At 46.6% G+C, this 14,283-nt stretch overlaps 1 protein-coding gene and 1 long non-coding RNA gene across 2 annotated transcripts in view; one reads left to right on the forward strand and one right to left on the reverse strand.

Moving 5' to 3' along the window:
• ECE2 (endothelin converting enzyme 2) overlaps window positions 1–14,283 on the forward strand; it is a 167,827-nt gene that overhangs the window by 125,120 nt on the left and 28,424 nt on the right. The window lies entirely within an intron of this gene.
• On the reverse strand, window positions 906–5,339 carry LOC143809958 (uncharacterized). Its single transcript, XR_013222557.1, has 2 exons — window positions 5,289–5,339; window positions 906–2,126 (listed from the first exon to the last, which is right to left on the reverse strand). It is a non-coding gene; the product is annotated as an uncharacterized LOC143809958 (long non-coding RNA).

The following is a 14,283-nucleotide window of genomic DNA, read 5'->3' on the forward strand; positions in this document are numbered from 1 at the left end:
AGATGTGGTCCCTAAAAAAAAATGGTGTTGTAAAAATGAGAAATTGCTGGTCAACTTTTAACCCTTATAACTCCGTCACAAAAAAAAATTTTGGTTCCAAAATTGTACTGATGTAAAGTAGACATGTGGGAAATGTTACTTATTAAGTATTTTGCATGACATATGTCTGTGATTTAAGGGCACAAAAATTCAAAGTTGGAAAATTGCAAAATTTTCAAAATTTTCGCCAAATTTCCATTTTTTTCACAAATAAACGCAAGTTATATCGAATAAATTTTACCTTTAACATGAAGTACAATATGTCACGAGAAAACAATGTCAGAATCGCCAAGATCCGTCAAAGCGTTCCAGAGTTATAGCCTCATAAAGGGACAGTGGTCAGAATTGTAAAAATTGGCCCGGTCATTAACGTGCAAACCACCCTTGGGGGTGAAGGGGTTAAAGATAGGGTATGCAGGACGCATGCAGATGTAGGCGGAACTGAATGAAGAGTTGTCGCAGTGAGCGGGGCTTAGGCTACTTTCACATTAGTCCTTCGGTACGGGCTGTCGCAAACCGTCGGCCCGACGGACAGTGTGTTTTATGTAGCACAACGTGGGCAGCGGATGCAGTTTTACAACGCATCTGTGGCCCATTGTGAGTTCCGGGGAGGGGGCGGCGGAGTTTCGGTCGCGCATGCGCTGTTGAAAATGGCGGACTCGATGCACAAAGAAAGTTACATGGAAAGTTACATGGAACTTTTTTTGTGCCGACGGTACGCCAAAACACGACGGCCATCCGCAGCCCTGCCGAACGTTGGTGTGAAACCAGCCTAAGGCTGTTATTATAGCACCTTACATGTGTTACACAGATACATCATGGGCTTGTCCTGCCCTACGCATGAAATGAAAGGCTAAAATACAATGTGGAGACTTCATCAGAGCAATGTTTTATTTACATTCAGAACTGGTTTAAGAGGAACAAATTACCATTTCCCACAAATCTCAGACTGTTACTTATAGAAATACTGGATAAATATCATTTTAACATTAGATACAGAAACATTTCTAATTTTATAAAACTGCCTTTTTTTGCATTGAATAACTGTATGCCTTTGCTTGTTTCATTTTATGCATTTCTAAAGTATTGTAAAACTGTAATATGCTGTTGGTGCATGCGGGCAGGACTGTCGGTTTGGTATGTGGCTCTGCCCCCCCCCCCCAGGCCTGCCTCCGGTGTCTGAGGTTTCGGTGTCCCGGACTAGAGATCATAATACCGGCCTTGAATAGTGAAGGACACGGCAGCCAACCCTGAGAAACATCCAAGGTGGGAAAGCCCCATCATGTCGAAGAGAGTCTGCTAGATCCAGGCCTAGCAGACCAGTGCTGGTGGGTTCATGGATGCCAGGAGGGGGCTGACCTAAAGTAAGGTCTCGTCTTTTCCTGGCGGGTCGGAGAGTTGTCCCGTCGGTTTTTTGGACAGAACATTTCCAAAACAACCAAAATTGAACAGCAGATCTCTTGGGAGGCAGACTTTAATCCTCTGTTGCAGAAGCGAAGTACTCTTAAACTGATAGGCGCAGAGTAGGACGCACTAGAAAGTTGGCGTCCATGATTGTTCATGGCACTGGCGGTGTGGACCGGCCACCAGAGAAGGCCTAGACCGAAGCCTGGATATTTTAAGAGCAGGGTCACAGGAGCCTCTGGAAAACATGGAGGCTGCATGAATAGGAAGGTTTCCCAGGAGATGTCCATATTGCTCAGGGGCAAACTAGGACATATTTGTCCTGTCCTTTCCATTTTTTTTTTTTTTTTTTTTAAGTAGCCCCCTCACTGCCTGGTAGGATATACCTGTCCTTAAGATCACACATCATTCTTCGCAGACCGATGATGAAGATGGGCATGGAATAACCTGGACGCAGACCTTTCGGCGGCTGGCACATAACGGATTCGTCTTCCCACCCTACTCTATCTAGCTCTGGGGGGGCGAGAGGGTAGGGGGATTCGTGGCATGGACCGTCCTCTGGGGAACCACAAACACTCTTGATGTGTTAGGGCCTTGCCTCGTAGACCACAGATGATACGGTAATGACAATTCTAGGTGGGAGATTAGAGTGACAATTCCACTGTCGCCCTCAAAACCCGTATCTGAAAAAAAAAAATTAAAAAGAAAAAGGAAAATGGTTAATAAAACCCCCCCCAAAACCTAAGTCAGAAACTGGGCTGGGTGGTCCAGACCCATGTCTGCCTCCTACTGACATTAAGCTAAAAAGGATTAGCTTCCTGCCAGTTGGTGGTGTAGCCTACTCTACAGGGAAATACCTAAAACATTTTTTTGCATAGCATAAGCAGCATACACCCATATTTTTTTTGTGTACCCCATTGAAGCATTAGCCACCCCCACATCAACCAGATGGCCACACAGCATAACCTTGCTCCCCCAGTCAGAAACCTCCACCTCACATTAACCAGCGGGCCACACAGCATAACCTCGATCCCCCAGTCAGAAACCTCCACCTCACATTAACCAGCGGACCCCACAGGATAAATCCAAAGCCCACCAGACATTCCCTCCCCTCGAGCGTAAATCCAAATATGACGCCCCCTGCCCCAACCATAAATCCCATCAGACACCCCCCCCAATCGAACGCCACCCCAGCTTAAACTCTCATCAGACGTCCAACCCCCACAAACCCCCATCGGACGTCCAACCCCCATCGGACGTCCAACCCCCACAAACCCCCATCGGACGTCCAACCCCCTGATGCAGACCCCCCCACCCAGCACAAACCCCCATCAGACGTGGACCCCCCCACCCAGCACAAACCCCCATCGGATGTGGACCCCCCCACCAAGCACCCCCCCCCTTCGGACGTCCAACCCCCACAAACCCCCATCGGACGTCCAACCCCCCCACCCAGCACACACCCCCTACCCAGCTTAAACCCTCTTCAGCCCCCCCCCAAACCCAACTCATAAGCAGGTCGCCCCCCAATAAAAGGGATCCCCCAGTAAGCAGCAGGTCACCCCCCAATAAAAGGGTTCCATCGGTAAGCAGCAGGTCGTCCCCAAATCCCACCACGGGATCCCCCCCAATATCCAGCAGCAGGTCGCCTCCCCACATTCCACAACAAGCAGGTCGCCTCCCCACATTCCACGACAAGCAGGTCGCCTCCCCACATTCCACGACAAGCAGGTCGCCTCCCCACATTCCACGACAAGCAGGTCGCCTCCCCACATTCCACGACAAGCAGGTTGCCTCCCCACATTCCACGACAAGCAGGTCGCCTCCCCACATTCAACGACAAGCAGGTCGCCTCCCCACATTCAACGACAAGCAGGTCGCCTCCCCACATTCAACGACAAGCAGGTCGCCTCCCCACATTCAACGACAAGCAGGTCGCACCCCACAAGCAGGTCGCCCTCAAATCTCACCACAGGGGTCCCCCCAATAGCCTACAGCAGGTCACCCCTCACATGCAGGTCCCCTCCCCACATCCCACCACAAGGAGGTCACCCCCACATCCCACCACAGGGGTCCCCCAATAACTTGCAGCAGGTCTCCCCCCACATCCACCACAAGGGTCCCCCGCAATAGACAGCAGGTCACGCCCTCCCAAAATCCAACCACAAGCATGTCGCCCTCAAACCCCACCGCCAGGGTCTCCCCAATAGACAGCAGCAGGTCGCCCCCACTAAAAGGGGTCCACCCCGTAAGCAGCACGTCACATCCAAACCCCACCACAGGGGTCCCCCCCAATAGCCAGCAGGTCACCCCCAAACCCCACCACAGGGGCCCATCAATAGCCATCAGCAGGTCACCCCTCCACAAGCAGGTCGCCCCCACTAAAAGGGGTCCCGCAACAAGCAAGTCGCCTCCCCAAACCCAACCATAAGCAGGTCACCCTCACTAAAAGGGGTCCCCCGCAGGCAGGTCACCCCCAAATCACACCACAGGGGTCCCACCATAGGGGTCACCCCAATAGCCAGCAGCAGGTCTCCCACCCCAAACAGGTCACCCCATAAGCAGCAGGTCACCCCTAAATCCCACCACAGGGGTCCCCCCAATTGCCAGCAGCAGGTCACCCCCCCCCCACAAGCAGGTCGCCCCCCACTAAAATGGGTCACCCCCAATAGCATGCAGGTCGCCCCCCACAAGCAGGTCAGGGGTCCCCCAATAGCATGCAGCAGGTCGCCCCCTCACACAAGCAGGTCGCCTACCACAGGGGTCCACCACAACAGCCAGCAGCAGTCCCCCCCCACAAAATCCCACAATAGCCAGCAGCAGGTCCCCCCAAAATCCCACCACAGCGGTCCCCCACAATAGCCAGCATCAGGTGCCCCCCCAAATCCCACCACAGGGGTCCCCCACAACAGCCAGTAGCAGCCCCCACCAAAATTCCACCACAGGGGTCCCCCACAATAGCCAGCTGCAGCAGTCCCCCCAAAAATCCCACCACAGGAGTCCCCCATAACAGCCAGCAGCAGCGGAGCCCCCCCAAATCCCACCGCAGGGGTGCCCCACAATAGCCAGCAGCAGCGGAGCCCCCAAAATCCCACCGCAGGGGGCCCCCACAATAGCCAGCAGCAGCGGAGCCCCCCAAAATCCCACCACAGCGGTCCCCCACAATAGCCAGCATCAGGTGCCCCCCTGAAATCCCACCACAGGGGTCCCCCACAACAGCCAGTAGCAGCCCCCACCAAAATTCCACCACAGGGGTTCCCCCCCAAAATCCCACCACGGGGTCCCCCACAACAGCCAGCTGCAGCAGTCCCCCCAAAAATCCCACCACAGGGGTCCCTTACAACAGCCAGCAGCAGCGGAGCCCCCCCAAATTCCACCGCAGGGGTCCCCCACAATATAGCCAGCAGCAGCGGAGCCCCCCAAAATCCCACCACAGGGGTCCCCCACAATAGCCAGCAGCAGCGGAGCCCCCCAAATTCCACCGCAGGGGTACCCCACAATATAGCCAGCAGCAGCGGAGCTCCCCAAAATCCCACCACAGGGGTCCCCCACAATAGCCAGCAGCAGCGGAGCCCCCAAAATCCCACCGCAGGGGTCCCCCACAATATAGCCAGCAGCAGCGGAGCCCCCCCAAATCCCACCGCAGGGGTCCCCCACAATAGCCAGCAGCAGCGGAGCCCCCCAAAATCCCACCGCAGGGGTCCCCCACACTAGCCAGCCAGCAGCGGAGCCCCCCAAAATCCCACCACAGGTCGCTCCCCACACAGACAAGTAGGTCGCCCACCACAGGGCCTCCCCCCAATAAAGATCAGCAAGTAGCATTTTTTCACCCTGAAACCACTAACCTCCATGGCGTCCACATGAAGCTATCATGCTGCTTTCCTTTGCCGCCTTGGTAAAAAGAGAATACGCCCATGATGTGAACTCAGAACACGCCCCCTCCCGATAGGACACGCCCCCGGAAATGACGTCACACCTGGAAGGAGCCAATACACTCTAGCATTTACCCTTTGTGCTCAGCTCCCTTGCTGCTGTGTGCAGCGTTTGCCACAGCATTATTACTCAGGGGCCGTGACAATATGTTAACATTTGGGGCCTTATTTTAAACTTTTGCCCAGGGCCCCACTTTGTCTAAAACCAACCCTGATTGCCATGAGAATGACTGGTCAGTTTTATCATTTAGAGAACATGCTAAAAAGAAAACAATTGTAGAATTGCACTTTTTTGCAATTTCACCGCACTTGGATTTTTTTCCCATTTTCTGGCATACTGTATGGTAAAACCAATGGTGTAGATCAAAAGTACATCTCATCTCGCAAAATAACAAGCCCTTACACAGCCATATTGACGGAAAAAAAAGTTATGACTGAGATGTGGTGCAAAAACGAAAATGCAAAAATGGAAAATCCCAAGGAGGTGAAGGTGTTAAGTTTGTGGGTCTAACATAAAAAATGTGGAAAAGTTCACAGGGTATGAATACTTTTTCAAGGCACGGTATGCTGCACACAAGATACAGCCTGTCAATCAATGTGTCAGGGAGTAATTACAGTGCGCCCACAGTATTTTGAGCAGACTGTAACTGTTCCCTGCACCGCTCTAATCTAAGGACTCAGACTTAGCCGTTACAAGCAGAATAATACTCCATTCTCTCCCTGTAGTGGGTGCTCCAGTAAGCCAACTAGACAAGATTTAAAGGGGTTGTCCACTACTACGACAAGCCCTTCTCATTCCCCATGTTTGGCCCTGGTAAAATAACAACACTGATACTCCCCTCCCATGTCAGTGTCGTTCCAGCGGTGTCAGCACTCGCGGTTCCGGAGCTCACATGCAGTTGTTATGAGATGGGAGCTCGGTGCCCAGTCACCGCTGGTGTGACGGTCTCCTCCTTTATTAAAGATAAACTTGGCACACACCCCACTTGGAATAAGGAGTCAATCTCTGATAAAGCCGTGTCCGGCACAAACGAATAGGAGTGACGGACGCAGTATCCACCGCTAGTCCAGTGTGTGACACTGAAGAGATTTACTCCTTATTCCAAGTGGGGTTTTGTAACCCTATGTGACCCACAAAAACCTATAAATTCTTAAGTGAGGTACAATGATGAAGGTCGAAATTGACCGAAACGTCTACTGTATGTACTCTACTTTATTAAATCTTCACAGCAATCACGTTCGTGTGTGCCAAGTTTATCTTTAATATTGTACGGCTTGGGCACCTACTTGAGCACCACAAATATAGTAGTGCCTACGTTCTTGCTTCTGGTCTCCTCCTTTAGACATATACTTAATAAAGAGGAAGTGGGTGCTGCGGCTGTTCTCTTACCTCCCCTTGATTACTAATACGTCTGAAGGTGGGGACAGTGGGCTAGCGTGTCATAACACCTACATGTGAGCCCCAGGAAAGCGACTGCCGAAAACACTGGAATGGCCATGGCACAGGAAGTGAGTATAGGTTTCTTTTATTTTATCGGGGTCAAACATGGGGAATGAGAAGGGGTTGTCCTAATAGTGGACAATCTATTTAAATGCTATTTAATTGAAAATGACCCTAATATCTGCAGGTAAATAGTGTTTCTGCAGATGTCAGGTTCATTTTAGGGCTCTAATGGTTTACAATCCTTAAAGGGGTTATTTGGGACTTTATTATTTTTGTTATGGTGCTAAGAACTTACAGGCAGGTAATTACTATCCACCTGCCTGTTCCGCCCAGTGCTGATCTCTGCCGGCTCAGAGTATTTACAATGACAATTTTTGCCACCAATTTTGCGCCCTCTGGTGATGTAACATCAACAGAGCAGCTTCTTTTTTGCTCTGTTGATGGGGCATCTCAGCTGATGTCATGCTGATTGACAGCCAACTCCCTATTGACTAACTGCAGGGAGTCGGCTCTCAATCAGCATGACGTCGGCAGTGACAACACATCAGTAGAGCAGACTAGAAGAGGAAGAGCTGCTCTGTTGAGATCAGGTCAAATGAAGCAGAATTGCTGGCAACAGCGGTCCGTGCAAAAAAATAAGCAACGTTCTGTAAGACCATCACATTTTCTCCACCATGGCTAACTTGTGGTTTTTTTCAGTGATTCAAACACCACAAATTTAGATTCCTCTATCCGTAACATTTCTATGCATCTTCCCATATATGTGTACTTTTGCCCATTTAATAATTTCCCTTCTTTTGGCCAGTATCAGACATGGCTTTTCCTTTGATTCTCCTCTGTACCGATGAAGGTTAGCCATGTGTTAAGTGGGTACTAGTTAAAGAACATTGATAGAAGAGGATCTTTGAGGGTCTGCTTTTTACATTAAAGTCTCTTTAAATTTGGCTCATCTTAGTCCATTAGTCTTCAAGACTGACTTATTGTGATAAGCTCCTCCAATTGCCTGTCTTGCATTGCTATACAGAAAGGCTAAGGCTTCTTTCACATTTCCGTCGGGACTCTCCCTTCCTGCTGCGTCGCCAAGACGTAGCAATGGACGTTAACAAAATAGTGTCAAAACATATGTGACGGGTGCACTGGGCCCGTCGAGGCTATGTGCACCTGTTGTGTATGCATCTTCGCAGCAGTTTTCCACTGCGAAAACGCATACACAACAAAAACCAGGTTAAAAATAATAATAATTAAAAAAAAAAATCAATATTCTTACCTACCGGCGTCCCGTGCAGCGTTACCGATGCTCCCGGCAGCTAGCGTTCCTAGTAATAAATTGTGAAATCTCACGAGAAGTCGCGGTCTTGCGAGACCGCGACTTCTCGTGAGATTTTGCAATGTATTACTAAGAACGCTAGCAAGACCACGACTTCTCGCGAGATTTTGCAATGTATTACTAAGAACGCTAGCTGCTGGGAGCATCGGTAACGCTGCGCGGGACGCCGGTAGGTGAGAATATTGCGATTTTTTTATTATGATTATTATTTTTAACATTATATCTTGTTACTATTGATGCTTCATAGGCAGCATCAATAGTAAAAAGAGAAAGAGAGAGAATTTCCCTGACGGGAAATTCTTCCACGCATGCTCAGTTTGAAAAGACAGGACCCGTCGCTGGATTCCTACTTTTCACAGTCAGCGACCCATCCTGCGCCCATAGGCTTCCATTGTAGCCAGTGACAGGCAGCGCAGGATGCGTCGCTGACCGATTTTCCGACGTGCAGAAAGAACGTTCCTCTGAACATTTTGTCTGCCCGATGGACCGTTTTTTTACGCAGGATCCAGTGCACGACGGATGAAACAGATGGTCATCCGTCACTAATACAATTCTATGAGAAAATGCAGGATCCTGCATTCTCAAAAATCGACGTATCTCGACGGGAGCTGAAAGACGGAAGTGTGAAAGAGGCCTTAGAATGGCGACCCAAGCTGGGGTCAAACACAACTTGGCAACAAATTCTAGTTTTCGGAAGTCATCATAGACATTTAGGAGGATGGAGAAAAGATAAAAAGAGAACATCATAGAAGACATTCTTGAGCTGTGTCATCGCATTTATTGAGAATCTGTCACCTCTCCTTACCTCTTAGGCCATGTTCAGTATTTGGTCAGTATTTTACCTCAGTATTTATAAGCCAGAACCAGGAGTGGGTGATAAATACAGAAGTGGTGACGTGTCTCTATTATACGTTTCTTCTGATTGTTCCACTCCCGGTTTTGGCTTACAAATACTGATGTAAAAAAACAAATACTGATAGTGTGAAGGCTCAGTGCACAAATGCAGGGACGGACATAGCATTGGTGCAGCCTGTGAGGTTGCAGAGGGGCCCAAGAGGTAAGGAGGGCTATTCCTACCTCCAAAGCAAGTGCAATTTTGCATTTTTTAGAAGCTCTAGGGCTGCAAAGGGCACATACAGTATATTGTTCTTACTCAGGGGCCCTTTTCTGTCTGCGTCCTCCAGTGCACGAATGCATTTGTCAGGAGCTTTCCCTCAGGCGATATCCATGAGGTAACCATTCTGCATCTTTCCTGTCTCACCCTTCCTGTTAGTTTACCGTTGATAAACCAGAGTCACTAGAAATGGCAGACAGAGAAGAGGTCTACATAGTTCGGACATTTCCAGCATCTGGTCTGCACACCCTGGTTTTACGAGGCTGAAGTTGGTTTCTTATTCATCAGTTTCTTATTCGGCAATTTTTTATTTTCTGTTTTTTATAGGTTTAACAACAAAAAATAATCATCACAATAATAAAACACAATGCAGTGAGGAGCCCTGATGTGAATACGCTTAAAAACGGCTACAAAAACAATAAAACTGGCACAAAAATGGGCATCAAAGTGGGCAACAAAGAGCGCTGAAGAAAGGGTTAAATGTCTTTGGGCCACTGATCTCACACTGCAGACATATAGAACAGGGCGCCCCACATCCAAACCAGTTATTTCCAGCCTGGCCCAAATGGGTTCTGGGCATCAGAACTGGCATCAAAGTGGGCAGACAGTCAATTTTCACAGATTTGAATAAGTAACTGATGTTTTTAAGGGGTTAAATGCCTTTGGGCCACTGATACAACACTTAAAATACACAGACAGTGATGCCCTGCATCAAACCCAGGTCCCTCCAGATGGGTTCTGGGCACCAGAACTGGCATCAAAGTGGGCAAACAGCCCATTTTCACGGATTTGAATAAGTAACTGATGTTTTTAAGGAGTTAAATGCCTTTGGGCCACTGATACGACACTTAAAATACACAGACAGTGATGCCCTGCATCAAACCCAGATCCCTACAGCCTGGCCCAAATGGGTTCTGGGCACCAGAACTGGCATCAAAGTGGGCAAACATCCCATTTTCACAGATTTGAATAAGTAACAGATGTTTTTAAGGAGTTAAATGCCTTTGGGCCACTGATACGACACTTAAAATACACAGACAGTGATGCCCTGCATCAAACCCAGATCCCTTCAGCCTGGCCCAAATGGGTTCTGGGCACCAGAACTGGCATCAAAGTGGGCAAACAGCCCATTTTCACAGATTTGAATAAGTAACTGATGTTTTTAAGGAGTTAAATGCCTTTGGGCCACTGATACGACACTTAAAATACACAGAAAGTGATGCCCTCCATCAAACCAAGGTTCCTCCTGCCTGGCCCAAATGCGTTCTGGGCACCAGAATTGGCATCAAACTGGGCAAACAGCCTATTTCCACAGATTTGAATAAGTAACTGATGTTTATAAGGGGTTAAATGTCTTTGGGCCACTGATACCACAGTGCATACATATAGAACAGGGAACCCCACATCAAAAACAGTTCTCTTCAGCCTGGCCCAAATGGGTTCTGGGCATCAGAACTGGCATCAAAGTGGGCAAACAGCCTATTTTCGCGGATTTGAATAAGTAACTGATGTTTTTAAGGGGTTAAATGCCTTTGGGTCACTGATACGACACTTAAAATTCACAGACAGTGATGCCCTGCATCAAACCAAGGTTCCTCCGGCCTGGCCCAAATGCGTTCTGGGCACCAGAATTGGCATCAAACTGGGCAAACAGCTCATTTTCGCAGATTTGAATAAGTAACTGATGTTTTTAAGGGGTTAAATGCCTTTTGGCCACTGATCTTTCACTTAAAATACACAGATACTGATGCCCTGCATCAAACCCTGGTCCCTTCAGCCTGGTCCAAATGGGTTCTGGGCACCAGAACTGGCATCAAAGTGGGCAAACAGCCCATTTTCACAGATTTGAATAAGTAACTGATGTTTTTAAGGGGTTAAATGCCTTTGGGCCACTGATCTGACACTTAAAAGACACAGATATTAATCCACTGCATCAAACCCAGGTCCCTCTATCCTGGCCCAAATGGGTTCTGGGCACAAGAACTGGCATCAAAGTGGGCAAGCGGCCCATTTTCACAGATTTGAATAAGTAACTGATGTTTTTAAGGGGTTAAATGCCTTTAGGCCACTAATACCACAGTGCATACATATAGAACAGGGGGCCCCACATCAAAAACAGGTCTCTTCAGCCTGGCCCAAATGGGTTCTGGGCATCAGAACTGGCATCAATGTGGGCACACAGCCCATTTTCACACATTTGAATAAGTAACTGATGTTTTCAAGGGGTTAAATGACTTTGGGCCACTGATCTGACACTTAAAAGACACAGATATTAACCCTGCTGTTCTGTTTAGATTTCACATACACTTGTACTGTTCCCGGTCATTTTTGACCGTCCTTATAAAATAATCATTTTTAGCTTATCTAAGTGGTTTTTTTAAACAGTTTTTGCACTATTATATTGCTTGTGAAGATGGTTGTTCAAATACCAGAAAAAAATATAAATACAAAGCTTGTTTTATATTTTTTTTATATCCAAAAGGGAACATGGTATTTTTTCGATTTTTGTAAAAATTGATTATTTTTGCAGATAAAAAAAAAATCTTGATCTAAATGTTAACTATAAGTAATAATATCAAACATTATGTAGATATACTTTTTTCAAAGGCAAAAAAAAAAAAAAAAGCTTTTTTCTCTATAAAATGGCAAAAAACGTTGTTTTTTTATACACTTATACTGTTCCCGGTCATTTTTGACCGGACCTAACAAAGTTGTGATTTGTACCTAATTCAAGTGTTATTTGATTACCTGTTGCATTGTTTTACTGTATGTGAACATGGTTTTCAATAATCAGATGAAAAATTAAATCAAAAACTTTTATTTTTTGAATCAAATAAATTAACATTTATGTACAGTGTAATACTGTACAACCAGCAAACACATGGAAAATCAGAAAATCATGATTTACAATATGAAATGTTGACAACTGAATGGAACTAGATCTATATGAACAGCAGGGTAAATAAAAACCAGTGAAATAAATTGCGCATAGCTATACTGGAAGCGAATCCGTCGGCTGTATCGCAACTTGAAAATGTTGGTATGTGTAAATCTGTTCTGACCAAAAGTAGTCAGATACATTGATAAATAGTAGTAGATGCAATATATAGTTCAAAATGAGGTGATATCACCTTTATTTTTGTCAAAAATTGTCTGGAGAGCTGAATAAAGGCCTATCGGTCATTTTTGACCGAACAGTACAAGTGTAAAAAAAATTGTACCAAATAAAGTAAACAAAAATTAAAAAAAAAAAAAAATTCCCACAGAGAGTACCCCCCTAATGACGAAAAGTCAGGGAGCCTCAAGTCTCAGAATCACACGCTGAATTTTTATAACATTATAGAATTTCAAAAACGGTCATTTTTGACCTAACAGAACAGCAGGGTTAATCCACTGCATCAAACCCAGGTTCCTCTATCCTGGCCCAAATGGGTTCTGGGCACAAGAACTGGCATCAAAGTGGGCAAGCGGCCCATTTTCACATATTTGAATAAGTAAGTGATTTTTTAAGAGGTTAAATGACTTTGGGCCACTGATCTGACACCATTATTACATGCATTTTGATGCCCTGCATGAAATTCATGTCACTTTAGCTTTTCCCAAATGGGTTCTGGCCATGAGAATTGGCATCAAAGTTGGCATTGATTTTAATGATTTGAATAAGTAACTGAATTTTAAGGGGTTAAATGGCCTTGGCCACTGATCTCACACCGCTATTACATACACAGGCTGGAGACACACTAGCGATTTAAAAATCGGTTCTATTTATTGCAGGAAAGTCTGACGAGTGCAATGCAAGTGTCATGTGAGTGTCAGGCGTTTTTTGTGCGAGTACAATCTGACTTCTCACACCTAACACCCGATCTACATCCGACTGCAGTGCGATTTTAACATGAGATTTTACATACAGAAATGTTATTAATCATCTACACAGTTTTAAAACGTAATATTCTTCAAAACGTGTATATATATATATATATATTTTTTTATATACAGTATATATATATATATATATATATATATATATATATATATATTCTAGATAGATAGATTAAAAGCTGGCAAATGGTCAGCCACGTACATTTTAATCAGAGTGACAGGTTAGATTACGATAGAATAGAGATATACACATAGAATAAATGTGTGGTGTGTGTGTGTGTGTATTCATATATATATATACAGTATATATATATATATATATATATATATATATATATATAAAAATATATATATATATATAATATAACACTGATAGCGTCACTCTGTCCAAAGCCCTTATAGACTGCGCAAGCGCGACGCGTCTGCACAGTCTGGATCCCACAGTGTGACGCATCCGGTGGAGTAGGATTGTGGCCCAGGAAATCGCGGTATGAGTAAGCACTGAACGCATACCGCGATCTCCGACGGAGAAGCAGAGACGCACCAGGAGGGTGAGTATGAAGGGGGAGGGTGAGCCATGCTATATTCACCTGTCCCCGTTCCACCGCCGGGTCTTCCGCATCCTCTGGCTGTGACGTTCAGGTCATAGGGCGCGATGACGTGGGCAGTGCGCACCCCCTGCCTCAACAGTCACAGCCAGAGGACACGGATGACAGAGTGGCGCACGGCGGTGGAACAGGGACAGGTGAATATCGCAAGTGTCGGGTGTGACGGCGACAGAGCAGGAAGAGACGCCACGCCAGTAATCAATCCAATAAAATTTATCGGAACAAGGAACTGGGACAACACAAATCAAAGTAATTCTGCAGCGTCCGTAATTAGTCTACACTGAGTCCATACAAAAAGGAGCAGATCCGGGGGCGCCACCTGGCAATCCGACGCCAGGGAAAAGAAAAATAATCCTGGGATGGGTTTACTGGATCCAACAGATGAGGGACACAACACCATTCCACGTGGCAGCTTTTAATCCTCCACACACGGGCACCAGGATCTCGCCTCAGCATACGATCCCAGCCCTTCGCAAGTCACCACACAATTGAATCAGCCAACACATGAGTCTATTGTTCTGTGTCCTGGGATCCAC

Source organism: Ranitomeya variabilis, chromosome 2, assembly GCF_051348905.1.
Source record: "Ranitomeya variabilis isolate aRanVar5 chromosome 2, aRanVar5.hap1, whole genome shotgun sequence".
Classification (NCBI taxonomy): domain Eukaryota; kingdom Metazoa; phylum Chordata; class Amphibia; order Anura; family Dendrobatidae; genus Ranitomeya; species Ranitomeya variabilis.